Genomic DNA, 23,519 nt, shown 5'->3' with positions numbered 1-23,519 from the left:
TTTAGTTGTTGGATCGTTTGTCTAGGTTATATCTTGACTTGTTTACATTGTTCAGAATCCTTGAAATTGCTTTCAGGTGATTTGAATTTAGGATGTCATTTGTTTTACATGTTTCTTTTCCGGTTAGCTACTCGATAAGATTTTGGCTTATGTTTATGCCTTATTGGCTTATGATATTGAAATGTTGGGCCCGAGGCCGTGCTTTAGGTATACTAGAGTATCAGGTTAGTGATTTGGTGCCTTGATGGGATCTTATGCGGTTTGAGTGAAATATGATTTTAACATACTATTTGTATTGATTCATCTTGCCGGTGTTAAAAATCCTTTTGAAGGGAGAATAAAATGATGAGATTAAGACCTTTGAATGATGCATAAGGGTAAGAATTTTATTAAGGAGATACTGGTGATATTTTCTTTATGGAAGTCATATTGAGAAGCTCGAGGTATGAATTTTGGGCGTCCTGTTGTTGTATATTTTAATTTATTATTATTACTGTTATTATTGAGAAACTCAAGATGTGAATTCCGAGTGGCCCGTTGATACATATTTTGGATTATTATTATTACTATTATTATTGAGAGGCTCGAGGTGTGAATTCCATGTGGCCCATTGGTATGTTTCTGTATTCGATTTTTTGAATTCATGATTTTTAACCAACTATCTTTAAAATATCTCCACAATAGGAAGGCTATATCGTAACTAGGAAAGAATTAAAATTTCAATGTCACTTTTAAAGGTGCTTTTAAAAAAGGATAATACAATAGTGTCCCTCATGTTAAATATTTTGACATTATTGTCATTAATCCAAATAAAACTAGAAGCAACGTAAAAAAAAAACTAACATTATTTGACAAATTAACCAACCAAACACCAGTGTACATTTAAGCCATTACAAATTCATAGTACCCATACCACAATAAAAAGGGACATCAGAGAATAGGACATACCTTTATCAATTTAATAGATTACAATTTTAATTCACACCAAATTTGTAAGAAACATATAATTAAAACTATTTTAATATGATTTCTAACATTTGTAGGTGTCCGCTATGAGACAAAGGAGAATTTTTTTAAAAGAGAGTACTATTGTTATAAGCTACAAGTACGAGACACTGCGAGGTCAATATTATTGCTATGTGGAAGATTACTGCAATAATTCGTGCTTGACATGTACATAAAACTAGAAATAACAACGCTTGAATATTTTAGAAAGGAACAATCTAATTTTAGGATTGAGGTTTATCAAGGTATTGTTGATAGTGTCAAGGAGGGAAAATACAGGGGAGATAAAATTGGCCAAAGAATACTACGTCCATCATCTTTTATTGGGGGATGATGAGATATGCATAGATGGTATATTGATGCAATGGCTTTGGTGTAGCAATTTGGAAGACCTGACTTGTTCATAACAATGACTTATAATCCATAATGGATTGAGATCCAACGAGAACTATGCAGTGGACAAACTCCACAAGATAGACCTGACTTGGTGACAAGAGTATTCAAAGCTAAGTTGTGGGATCTAAAAGACCAAATTCTCAAGAAACACATATTTGGAATTGTAGTGGCTCATGTTTTCCTAGTAGAATTGTAGAAACAAGGACTATCACACATACACATGCTTCTCAAATTAAAAGAAGGACACAAGATTATATTAGTAGATCAGTACGATAAGTTCATCTCTTTAGAGATTCCTGATAAATGTGAATATCCCCTCTTGCATGAATTAGTAGTAAAAAATATGATGCATGTTCCATAAGGAAACCAGAAACCAACAAACCCGTGCATGCAAAATGGGAAATGCAAATATCATTATCCTCGACCTTACATTAACAAATCAATTCAAGCAAAGTATCGATATCCGATTTACAAAAGAAAAAGAGATGGTAGGATAGAGCATTCGTAGAATGAATATGAATAATAAACGGGTGGTACCTCATAACCCTTATTTGCTTACAAGATACAATTGTCACATTAATGTTAAGGTCTGCTCAGGAGTAAAAGCAACAAAGTATCTATACAAGTATATATATAAGGGTCATGATAGGTGTGCCATTTTGTTGAGTCTGATGATGGAGAAAAAGTTATTGATGAGATTCAAACTTTCCAAGATGCAAGGTGGGTTTCACCGCCTGAAGCACTATGGAGAATTTATGAATTAAACTCGAGTAAAATGCAATCTCCAGTCATCAACCTTCCACTGCATCTACCCAGAAAACATTCAGGTACACATATTTATGCGACAACAACACAATTTCTAGAAAATAATAAATACAATTGGGGGCGGCTCAACTATATTAGTCGCCTAAAGTCAAATACGAATGAAGGCTTTTAATTTTAATATATATATTTTTATAAAATTTATTATAGTTAATTATTTAATCTTTATTGAGATATAGTACTCAAGATTTGTCAAACCACTATTACTTCTTTCCTCTTATATGCAAAATTTATATTTTCTACTAATAATACTCAATATTTTTTTCAAAAAATACAACAACAACAACAACAATAAACCTAGTATAGTCCCACCATGTGGGGTCTGGGGAGGGTAGAGTTTATATATACCTAACACCCATCTTTTAAAGGTAGGACGGTTGTTTCTGAAAGACCCTCGGTTCAACAGAGGAAAACAAGATAAGAGGTCAGATAGGGACAAGCATAACAAAAATAAGATGAAAATAAGAAATAACAAAAGTGAGAAAGTCATGATAGAATAGTACAGAAAGAAAGAGGCATTAACTACTATAAATAAATAAGATAATCAAATTACAATGGCCCCACACCTATCAATAATAATACAATGCAGAAATCAAATAGCAACAAACAATGAGCAGAACTAGAACTACTATGGTGTAAGATTAAGTCACCTAGCATTTTATCCTAATATGAGTCCTCCACAAAAGAAATTATAGTGTGTTTATGCACCTACTAATACAGGTAATGTATTTTATTTTTATAAAAATGAGGCCTCTCAAATTTGGAGACCTAAGGCAATTTTATTTTTCTCAAAGTTGTAGAGGACCCCTAAATACTGTTACACCCCGCACTCTTGAGCTCGGAATGTCTTCTTAAGTTCCTTAGACACTATCATGTGAGCTGGATAAGCTACGACACTATCAAACAACTCTAAGGAAAGAAGATTGTGATACCTCGCGAGAAGGGAGGTTGGAGATAGAGTCATAAGAATCCGGAAAGAGTTGGAGGCTAATAAGTGAGTCGTAGGAATCGATTTACCTACGTAAGACACTAAGTTAAGAGTCTTATACACTTAAGTTATTTAAGGATATATCAAGCTTACGTAGTACGGATTACATAGGCTCTTAAAGTGAGACGAAATTACGAACCCGCGAGGAAGGGAAAAAGACGACGCGTGGAAGCCTATGGAGGAGCGACACGTGGCAGCACCTCAAGCCAGCAGGTGATGCACCTACTTAGGGTCAAGTAGGTGATGCAGCTGCTTGTGGGAGGTGGACCCCGCTGCCACGTGGCAGCCCCTAATTGGCAGCATGACACGGTGGCCAATCATGGCTTAACACGTGTCATCCTTAGGGGATGACACGTTTCACCCCTTGGGACCACCCATATAAGTTATATGTATCTCAAACTTCAGCTTGTTCCTCAAAATTTCCAGCAGCAACGTGAACAAAAAAAACCTAAAGCTAAGGAGAGAAAATTGCGACGGCTTTGGGAGCAAAATAGGTAAGTCCCATTTTCCTTCCGTAAATTAATTAATTAGCGTATAATACAATGATATGGAAGTATTATAAGTATAAAATTAGGATTTTGTGCAGCATAAAATCAGACGGCAAGCTGCCACAACGATTCAGCACGTAAATAAAATTCCGAGGCGCGATTTCGGCAAGTTTTAGTCAATTTTGGGAAAGGTAAGTGATTCCCCTCTAATTTGAAGTTTATGATGTTAAATTAGGGTGTATTACACACCTTAGGGGCTGCTGGAAGTTGGGGAAAAGGGTTGAAAAGTTCAGCATTCGGAATAAACTAAACTGGAGTCGCTAGAAGTGAATTGTTGTCGAAATAAGGTGTTGTGCGCGTGGGGGATGCTGTTGGTTGTGTTGTGGCGTGTTGCAGGGTATAAAATTTCTCTAAATGAGGTGTGGGAACTGCTGGTTTCAGCCACATGACCCTCCACTTTGCAATTAAAGAATTCGCGAAAGAAAGATTAAAAACTCTAGTTTTGGTATCTTAGTTTCGAGTTAATTGTCGGGGGTTTATATTGTGTATTTTTTGTCGTAATATGTATATGTATGGGCTTCTGGTTCTATTTTTGGTTGGATTCAGGTTCTAAGGTCATGGTTGGTATTTCGGATAGGGCACATTATAGGGGAGGTGCTGCCCGATTTTCGTTAACATCCTAACTAGTTAAGGAACTAGCCGAGAAGGCGAGCGAAGGGATGAATGTTATGAATACTCATGGGTAGTCTAAGTTGCTGAAAAGTCCAAGGTTGTTAATACTTACATTACTTCCAGGTTAAATAGGTTTCCAGGACAACGATGTGGACGTGATTAAGAGAAGTCCATACAAGGTATGTGAAGCTTTCCTTTGGCGTGTTTTTGGAATAGATATGTAGAACTATTCTTCTTTTCTTTTGGCATGTCTTAGATATAAGTTATAAATGATATGTATATGATATTTGAGATTCAATCCATTCGTAAAGCCCTGAGATGAGTCGAGACTCTTGTTTACTTCTTGGTATTAGAACTTCTGCAATAGCTGAGTCATTGCCTTTTTGTCTTCTATGTGATGAAAACTAGTACATGTAAAGCCTATTTCTTCTTTCCTTTGGAATGGCTTAACTTTAAGTGAAATGGTATATGATATAGGTTTAGAGGTAATTCCATTTATGAGCTCTGATTGTAACTCGTGACTTGTAGTCACTCCTGAACATTAAGAGTCTGAAAGTAGTCAAACTACTATTCTCGAGCCTGCTATATAATGAATAGAAAGTAGAGGTACCAACTCCTCTTTTTAGAGGCTCTGAAATGATAAATGCCATTGATTGCATGAGTTGAGTCTTTGACTAGATAAATTGTATTTTTGATTGCATAGACTATATTTCTGATTGCATAAATTATGTGGCATTATTTTGATGCATGTTTGTGATCCCTGAAGCCCCAACTGATGTAAGCCCTAATGACATCTAAAAGGATACCTCGGATAATTGCTCCCCTAGTCTTCAGGTGATGGTTCACTTGACTGTTTCATCGATTCTTAGATAATAACTTAGTTGCATATGGTTTCTCACTACTCTACTCATGCATACTGTAACCCATCCTTCCTCGAGTCCCATGATGTGCCGGGATATGTTATCGTGCACAGTGTTACTGCTTCTTTCACCGTGTCCCGGGCCGGATGTGTATAGTTCCACGCACGAAGAGACGATGCCGTACGTTAGGTGTGATATATGTTATATGTTATGACGATACGATTATTCACCGAGTCCTGGGCCGGCAGTAATATGATAGTATATGTGGTGAAATAAGGAAGGAACACCGAGTTCCTCCTTAGAGGGCCGGGTACATATGTATATTATGATGGTACGCTATAGACGTACACCACTCCATTCACCGAGTCCCTCACTAAAGGGCCGGATACTTTATGTAGGCATGCATATGAGATTAAAGCAATACATTGTGACCCTGAGCCCCGTAGTGAACCGGGTATAATACGATGATATACATGAAAAGATTATACCGTATACGATGGTATGATACCGTATACGATGATATGATGAAATGAAATGCATTATGACACGATGATTTGTCATTATGAAGTAATGATAATGACACTGAGTTCACTAGAGGGCCGGGCACAGTATATGATGGTGTATAGGATCACGTGTCCTAAGGTGCAGGTACAGTAAATTGTTAATTGTTATACTTATCCCCTGCATCCCTATTTTAGTTATGATCTTAGTTATGATGTGTTATGCTTTACATACTCAATACATATATCGTACTGACCCCCCTTTTCTCGGGGGGAGGGGGGGCTGCGTTTCATGCCCGCAGGTACAGATATTTATTTTGGAGATCCATCAGCGTAGGAGTTCCTCTCAGCTGTGTCAGAAGTGCTTCACTGTTATGGAGCCTAAATTTTGATGCTGGTCACTTAATGTATATATTTGTACATTCAGGGGTACGGCGGGGGTCTTGTCCCGCCATATGTTGTTGTTACTATTCTTAGAGGTCTGTAGACATATGTATATGTGGGTTGTTTGTGAGTTAGTTTCAATGTTGCCTATTCGATATGTTGGGAATGTTTTTGTTATAGCAGTCTTGTCGGCTCGCGTGCCCTTTCATGATATGATACAAATGAAAGAGGCTACATGTACATGAAATAGTTTTAAACTTTTGGGGTTTTTGTATATAGTATCACATCACACACGGTTCAACTTAAGTGTAGTTGATAAATACGCATGAGAGGGTCCAAGTCGGAACCCAGTCGCGGCCTACGGGGTTGGGTCGTGACAGAAGTGGTATCAGAGCAGTTCGTCCTTGGAATGTCTACAGACCGTGTCTAGTAGAGTCTTGTTTATCGGTGTGTTGTGCACCACATCTATAGACAGGAGGCTACAAGATATTTAGGATGTTACTTTCTTTCATATCTAAGATCGTGCGATAGTGCCAAGCTATAGGAAATGAAATTCCTCATACTAACTTGCGATTTTAGCAGGAAGACAACACCGATAGAAGAAAGTAACTGACAATATTGGATGTTACGATGCACGCAGGTAAGCAAAGACACGAAAGCCCTATGTCAGGTAAGGTATTGAAATACGATTGATAGATACAATTGAAAAGTGAAAGGAAAGGTAAACAGGAAAGTATAACAGGTGTAGCTCGAGTGGACATAACAGGTAAGTTAATTATGGGCGCCATGTGCGGCTGCGATATGAGATGATATGACTATATATGTGTGCCCTGTGAGGCATTGTTGGTATTTTCTGCGTGCAGGTGTTGAGATAGTAAGAAATACAGAGGAAACTCTGCCCAAATTCTCCTAAAAAAAAGAGGAGAATGAGATACAGGGCTATAGTATGTCTTGAAAGGTTGTCCTCGCAAAAATGATGAGATTTGACTAAACAAGTATGGCCGACCTCGAGGAATGAGTTAGTTGCTGAATTAATGGCAATAGAAACTAGGAGATCAATATTGATATAGTAGAACGAAGTTGGAAAGGAGCTATAAGCCAAGGAAGATGACTTATAGAAGACTGATAGATCGGGATAAAATGATATGGCAAGGCTTCTCCTGAATTAATACATAGGGATAAACTATGACAAGTTATGGTTGAAAGAAGTAACGGTATGACTAAGACAAGAGTATGAAGGATAAAGAATTGTGATAGATATGAAGTGTTAAGAAGACAGCTACAAATTGAAAGTATAGTATGATGAAAAAGTAATAAGATAAGGCCCCTACTACCACGAAATTGATATGGTTTTAAGCAGGATTAGAAATGATCCTTAAAGCACACGACAAAGATGCAAGCTCAGGAGGCGTAAAGAAGTATGGTGTACACGTGACTCCACTCTAATGATTAGTGGTATCCACTGGAATAAAGTTAGTATAATGATGAAGCTCGAAATATGAGTCATTAAAGTATAAGTACACTCGAGTGGGGAATGTGCACCAATTATGAGCCCTCGCTAATTACTGATTGGGATGAATGGAATGTGGCTTTGAGTGCACCACTACATTACGGATACTACTCGAGTATCAATCATTAGATGAGATTCGATTCGAGATATTCCAAATATTACAGCACCCTACGATTGTGCTAGGGTTTCCTAGAAAGGCAACCTAACATGGGGATGATTTAACAGAAGATGTAGATATGTTGTAGCCCGTTAAATATGTTGGAATAGAATCATTCGCGTGTAAATAGATGAAGATATACGGAGAATGACATGGGTACACCCTAAAAGGGGGGAAGTGGACAGAAGAAGTACAAGCGTTAGAGAGTAGCACTGGGATGGGTGACCCCTTGGGAAGTGAGAAAGAGAACAAAACAAGTATGACAAAAAGAGATTATAAAGGCGTATTGGTACAATGACACATATAGAACAGAGTAAGCCAAGAGCAGAAAAGATTATGACTGAAATACAATGCACCTCGTGAAAATGGCACAAGAATAGTTGTGCAACCTATGAATATTGGCATACTAAGAGCAAGGTCAAATGATTACTCGATAAAAGAAAGTCAGTAATAACAATGTGATTGCCATATTTAAAATCTATTCAGGAAAAGTGTAAGATGGTTCAAGGCAGAACTATTCAGATATAATCGGTATTAAGGACAAGAGCCATAGTGGAGCCTTGACCTCGACTAAAGGAGGTCAGCCACTAGTATAGAAACGCTAAGGAATTTTCTGGACTGCTCTATGTCCGTACACACGTTTATGTAAGGATTACAATATGATGTATGGTAAGAAAAATAGATAAAAGATCTGAGTAAAAGACAAATATAGCATACCTAAGGTATTATAAGTTGGATTAAGAGGAGTTGTACAATAGCTTAAGTTAAAAGAAGCATCAGCAGTCTGATAGCCTATCTCAGGGAATGGAAACCCTGACTCAGAGGTGGAAAGCAGTTAATATGTATTATAGTACGAGCTGACCTCGTATTCTAAGAAACTGGGAGTTCATACGGGCTATGGTGGATGGGCTGACAGAATCAACCTGTTCCCCTCCAGTTAGAAAGGCATATTCAGCGGAGGGTTCTGCAAAATGACATAGTAGGGAAACAATAAGATTTCATGGAGTCCCCATATCTATTATCTCAGATAGAAAAGTTTAATTTACAGCTAACTGCTGGAAATCATTTCGAAAGGGATTGAGGAACCCAGATGAATCTTAGTATGACATTTTGCCCTTCGATTAAGGGACAGGCCCAGATGTGACCCACTAAATTATTGATCAAGTAAAGCTTATTCCGGAACAAGATATCGATTAGCGGCCTAAAGTCAGTAAGAAGGGGATACATTGATCCTTCGCAGAACATTTTTAGAATAGATAAAGCTGCCTATGAGTGGGACCTATCGTCTGATTTGAAACAATACATTCATTTTTCACAGATCAATGCTCTGTAAGAATGGGAACGACGCTCCTAGAATATTTCCCGTGGAGGAGGTCCACATAACAGGGAGTTATCCTACAAGGGGCAACCTATCTCCATCCGGGATCAGCAGATTAAACGGGTTGTGAACTAAGGACATAACTTCCGTCAAGGTACTATGGCGGAATAAGAATCGTGAAGACATAAACTGGGAGGTTGAAAAGGACATGAAACACAAGTGTCCATACCTATTCCCTATGTCTATGGATAGCCCCAGCCTTGGAACTCGTATATTAATTTTTTTGGTGAAAATGTATGCCATTCCAGTAGAAAGGCATCTCCCTATGATCCGTATAAAGTCTTAAGGAAAGTTTTATTCAACATTCGGGGACGAATGTTCTAAAGGGGGGAAGGATGTTACACCCCGCACTCTTGAGCTCGGAACATCTTCTTAAGTTCCTTAGACACTATCATGTGAGCCGGATAAGCTACGACACTATCAAACAACTCTAAGGAAAGAAGATTGTGATACCTCGCGAGAAGGGAGGTTGGAGATAGAGTCATAAGAATCCGGAAAGAGTTGGAGGCTAATAAATGAGTCGTAGGAATCGATTTACCTACGTAAGACACTAAGTTAAGAGTCTTATACACTTAAGTTATTTAAGGATATATCAAGCTTACGTAGTACGGATTACATAGGCTCTTAAAGTGAGACGAAATTACGAACCCGCGAGGAAGGGAAAAAGACGACGCGTGGAAGCCAATGGAGGAGCGACATGTGGCATCACCTCAAGCAAGCAGGTTATGCACCTACTTAAGTTCAAGTAGGTGATGCAGCTGCTTGTGGGAGGTGGACCCCGCTGCCACGTGGCAGCCCCTAATTGGCAGCATGACACTGTGGCCAATCATGGCTTGACACGTGTCATCCTTAGGGGATGACACATGTCACCCCTTGGGACCACCCATATAAGTAATATGTATCTCAAACTTCAGCTTGTTCCTCAAAATTTCCAGCAGCAACGTGAACAAAAAAAACCTAAAGCTAAGGAGAGAAAATTGCGACGGCTTTGGGAGCAAAATAGGTAAGTCCCGTTTTCCTTCCGTAAATTAATTAATTAGCATATAATACAATGATATGGAAGTATTATAAGTATAAAATTAGGATTTTGTGCAGAAAAAATCAGACGGCAAGCTGCCACAACGATTCAGCACGTAAATAAAATTCCGAGGCGCGATTTCGGCAAGTTTTAGTCAATTTCGGGAAAGGTAAGTGATTCCCCTCTAATTTGAAGTTTATGATGTTAAATTAGGGTGTATTACACACCTTAGGGGCTGCTGGAAGTTGGGGAAAAGGGTTGAAAAGTTCAGCATTCGGAATAAACTAAACTGGAGTCGCTAGAAGTGAATTGTTGTCGAAATAAGGTATTGTGCGCGTGGGGGATGCTGTTGGTTGTGTTGTGGCGTGTTGCAGGGTATAAAATTTCTCTAAATGAGGTGTGGGAACTGCTGGTTTCAGCCACATGACCCTCCGCTTTGCAATTAAAGAATTCGCGAAAGAAAGATTAAAAACTCTAGTTTTGGTATCTTAGTTTCGAGTTAATTGTCGGGGGTTTATATTGTGTATTTTTGGTCGTACTATGTATATGTATGGGATTCTGGTTCTATTTTTGGTTGGCTTCAGGTTCTAAGGTCATGGTTGGAATTTCGGATAGTGCACATTATAGGGGAGGTGCTGCCCGATTTTCGTTAACATCCTAACTAGTTAAGGAACTAGCCGAGAAGGCGAGCGAAGGGATGAATGTTATGAATACTCGTGGGTAGTCTAAGTTGATGAAAAATCCAAGGTTGTTAATACTTACATTACTTCCAGGTTAAATAGGTTTCCAGGACAACGATGTGGACGTGATTAAGAGAAGTCCATACAAGGTATGTGAAGCTTTCCTTTGGCGTGTTTTTGGAATAGATATGTAGAACTATTCTTCTTTTCTTTTGGCATGTCTTAGATATAAGTTATAAATGATATGTATATGATATTTGAGATTCAATCCATTCGTAAAGCCCTGAGTATGAGTCGAGACTTTTGTTTACTTCTTGGTATTAGAACTTCTGCAATAGCTGAGTCATTGCCTTTTTGTCTTCTATGTAATGAAAACTAGTACATGTAAAGCCTATTTCTTCTTTCCTTTGGAATGGCTTAACTTTAAGTGAAATGGTATATGATATAGGTTTAGAGGTAATTCCATTTATGAGCTCTGATTGTAACTCGTGACTTGTAGTAACTCCTGAACATTAAGAGTCTGAAAGTAGTCAAACTACTATTCTCGAGCCTGCTATATAATGAATAGAAAGTAGAGATACCAGCTCCTCTTTTTAGAGGATCTGAAATGATAAATGCCATTGATTGCATGAGTTGAGTCTTTGACTAGATAAATTGTGTTTTTGATTGCATAGACTATATTTCTGATTGCATAAATTATGTGGCATTATTTTGATGCATGTTTGTGATCCCTGAAGCCCCAACTGATGTAAGCCCTAATGACATCTAAAAGGATACCTCAGATAATTGCTCCCCTAGTCTTCAGGTGACGGTTCACTTGACTGTTTTATCGATTGTTAGATAATGACTTAGTTGCATATGGTTTCTCACTACTCTACTCGTGCATACTGTAACCCATCCTTCCTCGAGTCCCATGATGTGCCGGGATATGTTATCGTGCACAGTGTTACTGCTTCTTTCATCGCGTCCCAGGCCGGATGTGTATAGTTCCACGCATGAGGAGACGATGCCGTACTTTAGGTGTGATATATGTTATATGTTATGACGATACGATTATTCAACGAGTCCCGGGCCGGCAGTAATATGATAGTATATGTGGTGAAATAAGGAAGGAACACCGAGTTCCTCCTTAGAGGGCCGGGTACATATGTATATTATGAAGGTACGCTATAGACGTACACCACTCCATTCACCGAGTCCCTCACTAAAGGGCCGGATACTTTATGTAGGCATGCATATGAGATTAAAGCAATACATTGTGACCCTGAGCCCCATAGTGAACCGGGTATAATACGATGATATACATGATAAGATGATACCGTATACGATGGTATGATACCGTATACGATGATATGATGAAATGAAATGCATTATGACACGATGATTTGTGATTATGAAGTAATGATAATGACACTGAGTTCACTAGAGGGCCGGGCACAGTATATGATGGTGTATAGGATCACGTGTCCTAAGGTGCAGGTACAGTAAATTGTTAATTGTTATACTTATCCCCTGCATCCCTATTTTAGTTATGATCTCAGTTACGATGTGTTATGCTTTACATACTCAGTACATATATCGTACTGACCCCCCTTTTCTCGGGGGAAGGGGGGGCTGCATTTCATGCCCGTAGGTACAGATGTTTATTCTGGAGATCCATCAGTGTAGGAGTTCCTCTCAGCTTAGTCGAAAGTGCTTCACTGTTCTGGAGCCTAAATTTTGATGCTGGTCACTTAATGTATATATTTGTACATTCAGGGGTATGGCGGGGGTCTTGTCCCGCCATATGTTGGTGTTACTATTCTTAGAGGTTTGTAGACATATGTATATGTGGGTTGTTTGTGAGTTAGTTTCAATGTTGCCTATTCGATATATTGGGAATGTTTTTGTTATAGCAGTCTTGTCGGCTCGCGTGCCCTTTCATGATATGATACAAATGAAAGAGGCTACATGTACATGAAATAGTTTTAAACTTTTGGGTTTTTTGTATATAGTATCACATCACACACGGTTCAACTTAAGTGTAGTTGATAAATACGCATGAGAGGGTCTAGGTCGGAACCCAGTTGCGGCCTACGGGGTTGGGTCGTGACAAATACAATGCTAAGAATATGAAAACTACCTCTATAACAACTCACTGTATTTTATTAGAAGAACCAAAATTTGCAAAATATCATCGCCTAGGATGGTGTCAACCAAACAATGTTGACCAAGTATTTCAAGATGTGCTCAATCGACACTGAACCACAGTCATACCAATTTAGAGAATTCCCTAAATATTATGTTTGGAATCCTAAGGGAGAGACTTGGACAAAAAGAAAAACAAGATCTGTAATTGGTCGCATTGGAATTGGTAAGGCAAATGCACTAAACTCAAACTTTATACACACCGACTATTGCTAAACATATTACTAAACAATTATTCATTCTACAGCTAATCCTAGAGAAGGAGAAAGGTATTATGAGCAGATATTACTAAACCATGTTAGAGGACCATTGTCATTCAAGGACTTACTCATTATCAAAAGAAGGCAATGTGACACCTTCAAAGAAGCTGCCAAAGAAAGAGGGCTACTAAAGTCGGACAACAGTATATCAGAATGTTTGGGAGAGGCTGTCATATTCAAAATGCCATCAGCAGTTGAAAGTTATTTGCTACAATTTTGGTTCATTGTAACCCAATGGATGTTAGAAAGCTCTAGTATACTTACTACGAGTATGTTTCTGAAGACTTTAGTGGGCTATATGGAAACTCAATCAACTCTATACGACAATGTACCATAAATAGTATAAATAATTATTTGGAAAGTATGGGCAAGAGTATAAGCATATATGACCTTCCTTGAATCGATAAACACTTCTTCAAAGTTGGGCCATCAGAATGTACAAAAATAAATGAAGAAATGTCTGTGCAAATACCTACAAAAGATTTTGATGCACAATCAAAATTAAAGCAAGAATAAGAGAAGGCTATTACAAAGATAGTGCAAATAATCGATATCGAAAGAGCTGTAATATTTTTTGTCAATGGACCTAGGGAACTAGGAAAACGTACTTATATTGTTCATTTCATGACAATGTTAGATCAAGAAGTATAATTGCCTTGGCAACAACAACTAGTGGTGTAGAAGCTTCAATTATACCAAGAGGACTTACAACTCACTTGAAGTTTGAGATCCTCTTGCAAACAAATGAGTTAACTATAACAAATATGTCAACACAAAGTGGTAATGCTAAATTGATTAGAAAAGAAGAAGTGGTTATATGGGATGAAGCTCAAATGGCCAACCGACAAACGATATAAATAATTGACAAGAGATTTAGAGAGATAATGGACATTGATAAACCATTCGGTGGGAAAGTCATGGTTTTTGGAGTAGATTTCCATCAGATGTTACTAGTAGTTCCAATATCTACAAGAGTAGAACTGTTAATGCAAGCTTGTTGAAATTATATCTCTGGCCTTTGATGAAAAATATCTGATTTACTAGAAATTTGATGGAAAGAACAGATCCATTATTCAGTGACTTTTTACTTCTCATAGGTAACGGAGAAGAACCAAAAAGAAGAGACAATTTAATCCTTCTTCCAAAATAGTTAAGTGTCAAGCATTGAAGGGATAGAATTCTAGAAGAATGCTTAATAAAAATAGATATTTCCAAGCCTACAAGAAAATGCTACTGCTGTAAAATAAGTCTCCAAACGAGCTATCTTAACAAGAAGAAATGAGCATGTGGATAATCTTAACGACTAGTTAATAGCCATATTCTCAGGTGAAAGAAAGACATTTAATAGCTTTGACTCGACAAAAGATGACACCAATAAATATTATCAGGAAGAATACCTAAATAGTTTAACACTAAGTGGACTCCCACCACATAGGTATTTAGAAAAATACAACATGGATTACAATCATGAAGCTGCCGTAACAATAAATAATATGACAGCACTTTAACATATCTTATTAAATGCAGGTTTGAATTAAAGGAGAATGCTTCCAACATGCTACTAAGGAATTTAGACCCTTCAAATGGCTTATGTATTTATACAAGAATGATATGTAGAGGCTTTGCTAAGAATGCCGTGCATGCAAAAATATCCAGTGGTCATTGAGCAACTAAAAATATGTTTCTCCCAAGAATCCAGCTTTCACCACCAGAAAATAAAGGCTATCCATTCAAATTCATTCGTAAGCATCTTTCAATACACCTTTGCTTTGCAATGACAAAAAATAAAGCGCAAGGTCAAACAATTCCAAATGTTAGTTTTTATTTTCCCCAAAATGTTTTCTCACATGGTCAATTGTACATTGCGCTCTCAAGAGAGATATCTATGTCAACAATAAAAGCCTTGGTCCTAATGAAGCAACCAAAGCAACGAAGTGGGACATACACAAAGAACATCATCTATAAGAAAGTTTTAGGTATGATAACCTCATTTAATATGTATGTCCATAAAAATATAAATAAATAACTCTTTACAAATGGTGGAGTCCTAACAACAATACACGACTTTAAATTTCAGGTGTAGAAGATACTGACACACCTATGCAAAGATAATCAACTCATCAATGACCTACACTACTCAATGGGTATACGCCATATTCATCAAAAAATCTCTATGCCCTCATCTCTTGACCCTTTTAAATATTGTTTAGTAATTTTTATCTTTCTTCAGTGTTTTCATTGCATTACATTCTTATATCAAGTTGTTATTCCTATTAAAAATTTATAATGATTTGTTGTGTTGTATCCAGATGTCACTGTCCTTCTAATTTGTGAAGTTACATATATATATATATATATATATATGTATGTATATATATATATATATGTATGTATATACATACATATATATATGTATATGTATATTTATATAACACCGCCATATAACTTAGCATGGAACACACGTACAACTCACGTTCCCAAAACGAGTACAAAAATAAATTGTTAATGCATGCAAATAGATATATGAAGTAAATACAAAAAATAATAATAATTTTTCAAGATTTTATAGAATAAGACTCAAGCCTAGAGAAGATCACATAAGTCTAGAATGAGTGGACGAGAGTGAGTATTAGCTATTATACTCTAACACTGGAAAGAAAAGAAAAGAAAGAAGAAATGATTTGGAGTAGAACGATTAGTTTGAAGAAAGGTTGACTAATATCAAACACCAAGTTTTGACTTTAACTTGATCCTTATCCTTTGCTAACTTTGGTGTATTCACAAAATTATCTCGATTGCATGCCAAAATTGTTCCCCATATTTATTCTCATTCTTTAAGGAAATATTAAATTTTATAATAAAGTGAATGAGCCTTATATAGGATGCCTACGTATCCACCAAAGAAATTAGGTCAAGTATTGTTCTGATTACTAGTACAAGAAAAATTTAAATTTCTATATTAATATGACCGAGTACCTATGTCAGCTGCTGTTATGCATGGCACTTTTGACATATGGGAATATCAATTTAGCCTCTACAAAGCTACTATGTGATCCGTGTTACCCTTGAGGTTATCAAATAAGTCTAAGGAAGGGAAGACGATACAACATCTCAAAGTGTGCATACGCTAGCTCTATGTGAGTAGGAATGGTTGGAAATAGGGTTATAAGGATTTAAAAGGAGTTGGGGGGGACAAATAACAAGTCGTGGAACTCGACTTACTTACGTAATGTACCAACTTGGATGTCTTATATACTTAAGCTACTTAAATACACGTCGAGCTTAAGTGACAAGGATTACGTAGGTTCTTAAAGTGAGACGATATTATGTACCCACGGAAGAGTAAAAAAGAGGCTTAGCACCTACTTGAAACAAGTAGGTAATACACCTACTTAGGGTAGACCCCACGCTGCCACGTGGAAGCCTTGGAGAGGTTGCATGGATGTTGGCCCAATAAGGGATGGACACATGTCATCCTTAGGGGATGACACATGTCACCTTGTAAGGAGGTGTATAGATGTATACCTTGATGACTAATTCATCACATTCAGCAAGCTACACTTAGAACAAGTTGAAGAGAAAATTTTAGAGAACAAGAAAGACACCTACGAGTTTGGCCAAAATTGAGGTAATCCCCCAACTTTTGCTCTATGAATTACTTATCTAAGGTATACCTCGGTTAAATGAAGGTTTTTAAAAAGATAATTAATTATTTGGGGCAGCAAAATAGTACAACGAGCAGCCATTAAGTTTCAGCCGCGATTTAGGAGTTTTAGAGGTCAATTTTAAGCAAGGTATACCTTGATTCTCTTCTCCCACATTTTGGTAAAGGTTTAACCATGTTATTGGTGTGTAAATATGAGTTGGATATGTTAAAATATGTAATTTACTGCTGAAGGAGGTTGCAGGTCTTGTAGGGACTGCTTTGGCGTATTCTAGTTGGCTTAAAGTTGAACTAGTGTCGTTATTGTGTTGTCGTATTTGGAGGTGGTTTGTAATGTTGCAGGGATGGAAACGTGTTCAAATAGGGTTATAAGTTCTTCTGATTGAAGCCACTTTATGCTCCATTTTGTGTGGTTAAAGGTTTTATGAAATAGAGATAGAAAACCTTATTCTGATATCGTGGTTTTGGGCGAGTTGTTTAGAACTTGTATTACGTCTTATTGTAGTAATTCAATATTGTATAGATTCTGGTTGTTGTTGTTAATATGGATGCTAAGGGTTGGATGTTAAAATGGAAGTTTGGATAGGGCAAGTTATAGGGGAGGTGCTACCCGATTTCCATTAACTTCTTAAGTAACTTATAAACTAGTCGAGAAAGGCAAACAAGGAAATTGTACCTATGGATACTTGAATACAAATGTAGGAACTGGAGAGTCAAAGGTTATTAATATGAGTATTATTTTTGTGTTAAATAGGTTTAGAGGATGACGACGCGAATGTGGTTACGAGTAACCCATAAGAGGTATGTAAAGCTTATCTCTTCCTTTCTTTTGGCATGTCTTCAAGTTAAGTAATTAATGATATGAGATTGAGGGTAAATCTACTCATAAATGCCAAGCGTAATTTATGCTCCTTGTTTACTTCTTGATGAAAGCACTCTTACAGTAATTGAACTAGTGATTCTCAAGCCTTCCATACATTAGGAAGTGATGAGTATGTGAAGCTATCCTTCTTTTCTCTTGGCATGTCTTAGACATAAGCGGTTTGTATATGAAATGTGGGAATAAATCCATTCATAAAACTCCAGGTATGACTCATATTTCTTACCCACTTCTTGGTATTAGAACTCGTATAATAGTTGAGTTATTGCCTTTTAAGGCTTCTATATGATGAAGGGTAGTATACGTAAAGGTAGTTTTTTTTTCTAAAATCACAAATAGTCGACACCATTTACGGTCCATAAAATATACAAAACTCGAACCAGTAGTTCTTACAAAACTTTTATCTTCCTTTGTGCAAAATGACAAGCCAACATATAAATGCAGTACAAGCATGACTTGAGTTAAAAACACACTCCAATATAGCAAAACTAGTCACCCTGTTCAAGTTACAAGCATATAGTTTTATTTTCACAAGCCACATGCAAATGTTGGGGGAGTCTACTCAAAAAACTAGATGCATATGCAAATGTGATCTTCACACGGGCTGGAGGAAGTCTACTCAAAATGACTATCTTCATACCTAGTCCCGCATATTACCTATGGTAGAAAACAACTATCATTAAGCATAAAGCTTAGTGGTGTAAAAACTTTGGGCTTGGAGCCATTAAATTCTTCAACTCCCTGGTTCATCGCAGGTGGCTCAATAAGTTAAAAGTAAGCACAAGTGAACAAGTATATCAAAGTATCTAATACAAACCTTGAAGAGTTTCAAAATTAATATTAATATTCAATGGCTCAAATACCAAGAAACTTATAATTCAATTCGAAAGAGTTGTCAAATAATCAGTTTCGCCCAGTAGGTACGTCATGCCTTCACACTAAGCATAATCAATATCAAGAAGGACTGAACCCCCGAAATCAATAAGGACCGAAGCTCATATCAAGAAGGGTCTTCACCCAATATCAAGAGAATCAAGAACCATATTGAAAATGGTTTTCCACTCATACTCGAGAATGGGCGAAACTCCATCGTCAAGATGAAATGTAAATCCAAAGTCAAGATGGGCAAGATCCGAATCGAGAGGCATACCAATATCGATGACAAGACATCATAACAAAAAGGACAAAGTCCTATCAAGAATGCAAAATGATCAAGCAATTCGTACAAGTGGGCGGTTTAGCGAAAGTTTTACAATACTTGAGATAATAATCATAACATAATACATGACAAATAGTAAGGAAAAAACCCATCAAAATACTTCAAATTTCTGAAAAATAAAACATTCCAAGTTGAAGTTTATACACAAACCTTGGCATTTTAGCATACAAAAGGTTCTACCACAACTCGAGGAGCTCAATTCCTCTCCACCATAGACCAACCAAAATCCACTTCGTCAAATAGTTCCTCTTATCTTGTATAAGCACATATACATCTTAAATAAATAATCAAATATCTACTTAACTTTAAGAGTCTCATCATATTGAAACTATACATGAAATTAATAAAAATTATCCCAAACTATTCAAACCGGAATTCTAGACAGCCTACTATCTTGTAGTGTTGCTCAGTTTTGAAGGGGTAAATGGGGGAAGTGGGATTTGTGGCCTCAATTAAAGTTATAGACACGTGTCTTAGGGTCGCATAAAATTTCGAATAACATCTACATCAATTATTTACAAAGATATATGACTAAAATACCAACAACTGTCCATGTAGGATTTCCAAAACAAAATCTGGGAAACACCTCCCCTATACTTCATCACCCTTTTTTGAGTGGATAAAAGAAAAACTGGGTTTCTAAGCCTAAATTAAAGTTATATCCCTATTAAATAGCTTTCCAAAACATCTTGAATCACTTGAAACAAAAATTTACATAAGGAGTTATACTAATATTACTAACGACAGTCATATCCAAAAAGGGTTTGCTACCAAGAACAAGAACCTCCTCGCTACACCAACTAGTTTATTTACGTTATTAAACACCTCCATTTGATCGAAGAACACCTTTGATAATTAATTAACGGAACGAAATCTGAGGGCTTACCTTCGTTCCTTGTTACTGCCGTAGGTACTCTCTCTTATTCTGTAAGTTTTTTATCTCAAATTTCTAAGTGTAAGGCTAAAGAATGACTTCTTAGTCATCTTAATATATATATATATATATATATGGTCCCTTAAAGTGTTACATGTGGCATCCCCTAGGGGTGACCCGTGCCTAGACCCTAGGGCGCCACCTCATCTATGCATCCAATCCAAATATGCCATGTGGCAGCATGGGGTCTACCCCAAGTAGGTGCATCACCTACTTGTTTCAAGTAGGTGCTACACCTCTTTTTCCCTCTTCTATGGGTTCGTAATCTCGTATCACTTTAAGAACCTATGTAATCCTTGCTACTTAAGCTAGATGTGTACTTAAGTAACTTTGCTATGTAAGACATTCCAATCAAGAGATTACGTAGAACTTCATAGATAATGTGGATTACCTAGCAATCCTTCAGAAAAAACCATAAAACGAAAATGAGATAGGGGCAAAATAACAAGTCATGGAACTCGACTTACTTGCGTAATATACCAACTTGGATGTCTTACATACTTAAGCTACTTGAGTACATGTCGAGCTTAAGTGGCTAAGATTACATGGGTTCTTAAAGTGATATGAGATTATGAACCCACGAAAGAGGAACAACGAGGCGTAGCACCTACTTGAAATAAGTAGGTGATGTACTAACTTTGACTAAGTAGGTGATGCACCTACTTGGACTAAGTAAGTGACACACCTACTTGGGGTGGACCCTATGCTACCATGTGGCAGCCTTGGAGAGGTTGTATGGATGTGTTGGCCTAATAAGGGCTGGACACGGGTCAACCTTAGGGGATGACATGTGTCACTTTGTAAGGATGTGTATATATGTATACCTTGATGACTAATTCATCACATTTAGCAAGATACACTTAGAACAGGTTGAAGAGAAAAATTTAGAGAACAAGAAAGACACCTACGGGTTTGGCCAAAATTGAGGTAAGCTCCCAAATTTTTCTCCGTCAATTAATTATATAAGGTATACCTCGGTTAAATGAATGTGTTTAAAAATGTAATTAATTATTTGGGGCAGCAAAATAGTACAACGAGCACCCATGAAGTTTCAGCCGCGATTAAGGAGTTTCCGAGGTCAATTTTCAGCAAGGTATGGCTTGATTCTCTTCTCCCACGTTTTGGTAAAGGTTTAAGCATGTTATGGGTATGTAAATATGAGTTGGAGACATGACAATATGTAATTTACTGCTGAAGGGGGTTGCAGGTCGTGTAGGGACTATTTTGACGTATTCTAGTTGGCTTAAAGTTTAACTAGTATCGACATTATTGTGGTGTATTATTTGGAGATGGTTTATAATATTGAAGGGGTGGAAAAGTGTTGAAATAAGGGTATAATTTCTATTGATTTCAAAAACATTATGCTCTATTTCGTGTGGTTAAAGGTTGTACGAAATAGAGATAGAAAACCTTATTCTGATATCGTAGTTTTGGGCGAGTTGTTTGGAACTTGTATTGAGTCGTATTAAATTAATTCAATGTTTTATGCTTCTGGTTTTTGTTGTTAATATGTCTACTAAGGTTTGGAGGTTAAAACGGAAGTTTTTATAGGGCAAGTTATAGGGGAGGTGCTGCCCGATTTTTGTTAACTTCTTAACTAATTTATTAAGTAGTCGAGAAAGGAGAACAAGGAAATGGTTCCTATGGATACTTGAATACAAATGTAGGAACTGGAGAGTCGAAGATTATTAATATGAGTATTATTTTTGTGTTAAATAGTTTCATAGGATGACAATGCGAACGTGGTTACGAGTAACCCATAAGAGGTATGTAAAGCTTATCTCTTCCTTTCTTTTGGCATGTCTTCAAGTTAAGTAATGAATTATATGAGCTTGAGGGTAAGTCTACTCATAAATGACAAGCATAATTCACGGTCCTTGTTTAGTTCTTGATGAAATAACTTTTACAATAATTGAACTAGGGCTTCTCAAGCCTTCCCCACATTATGAAGTGATGAATGTGTGAAGCTATCCTTCTTTTCTCTTAGAATTTCTTAGACATAAGTGGTTTATATATGAAATATGGGGATAATTTCATTCATAAAACTCCAGGCAAGACTCATAATTCTTACCCACTTCTTGGTATTAGAACTCCTATAATAGTTGAGTAATTGATTTTTAAGGCTTCTATATGATGAAGGGTAGTATACGTAAATCCTAGTATACATAAAGCCTATCTTTCCTTTCTTTTAGAATGCCTTAAATATAAGTGAATTGATATATGATATGAGTTTGGAGGGAGTTCCATTCATAAGTGTCGAACATAAATCATGACTCGTGTTCACTCCTGAATGCTAGAAGTCCTAAAGTAGTTGAACTACTACCCTCGAGCCTTCTATATGTTGAGTAGTGACTCAGTACGTAAGCTCGTATTTCAAAAGACTTTGTGATGATAAATATATCTGATTGCATAAGTGGTGAAGCATTATCTTGATACACGTCTATGTTTCTTGAGGCTCCACTTAATATGATCCCTAATGACCTTTAGAGGGTACTTAAGACAAGTACTACCCTGATCTTTAAGTGACGGTTCACTTGTCTATTTCTTTGAATCTTAAACGGTGATTTTACTTGCATATGGTTACTCGCTATTCTGCTCGTTCATGCTATTAAATGATTATTCACCGCATCCCATGAAGAGAAGGGCATGATAAATGATGAAATAATTATTCACCGCATCCCTTGAAGGGTCGGTCCTGTTAATTGATGAGATGATTTGTAGCACCCTTTTTGGGAGGATGTCACTTACGAAACAAAAGGTAGTTTTTTTTCTAAAATCACAAATAGTCAACACCATTTCCGGTCCATAAAATACACAAATATCGAACCATTAGTTAGTACAAAACTTTTATCTTCTTTTGTGCAAAATGAAAAGCCAACATATAAACGCAGTACATGCATGACTAGAGTTAAAAGCACACTCCAAAATAGCAAAACTAGTCACCCTGTTCAAGTTACAAGCATATACTTTTGTTTTTACAAGCCACATGTATCATGTACAAGTCCCCCAAAATATTTACAAAAACTAGATGCATATGCAAATGTGATATTCACAAGGACTCCAGGAAGTCTACTCAAAATGACTATCTACATACCTCATCCCGCACATTACCTATGGTTAAGCATAAAGCTTAGTAGTGTAAAACCTTTGGGCTTGGAGCCATTAAATTCTTCAACTCCCTGGTTCATCGCAGGTGGCTCAATAAGTTAAAAGTAAGCCCAACTAAATAAGTATATCAAAGTATCTAATACAAACCTTAAGAGTTTCAAAATCAATATCAATATTCGAAGGCTCAAATATCAAGAAACTTATAATTTAATTTGAAAGAGTTGTCAAATAATCAATTTTTCCCAATAGGTACGTCATGTCTTCACACTAAGCACAATCAATATCAAGAAGGACCGAAGCCCCGAAATTAAGAAGGACCAAAGCCCATATCAAGAAGGGTCGTCACCCAATATCAAGAGAATCAAGAACCATGTTGAGAATGGCTTTACACTAATACTCGAGAATGGGC

This window comes from Solanum dulcamara, chromosome 10 (genome assembly GCF_947179165.1).
Source record: "Solanum dulcamara chromosome 10, daSolDulc1.2, whole genome shotgun sequence".
Classification (NCBI taxonomy): Eukaryota; Viridiplantae; Streptophyta; class Magnoliopsida; order Solanales; family Solanaceae; genus Solanum; species Solanum dulcamara.
Note: the sequence above shows the minus strand (reverse complement) of the source record.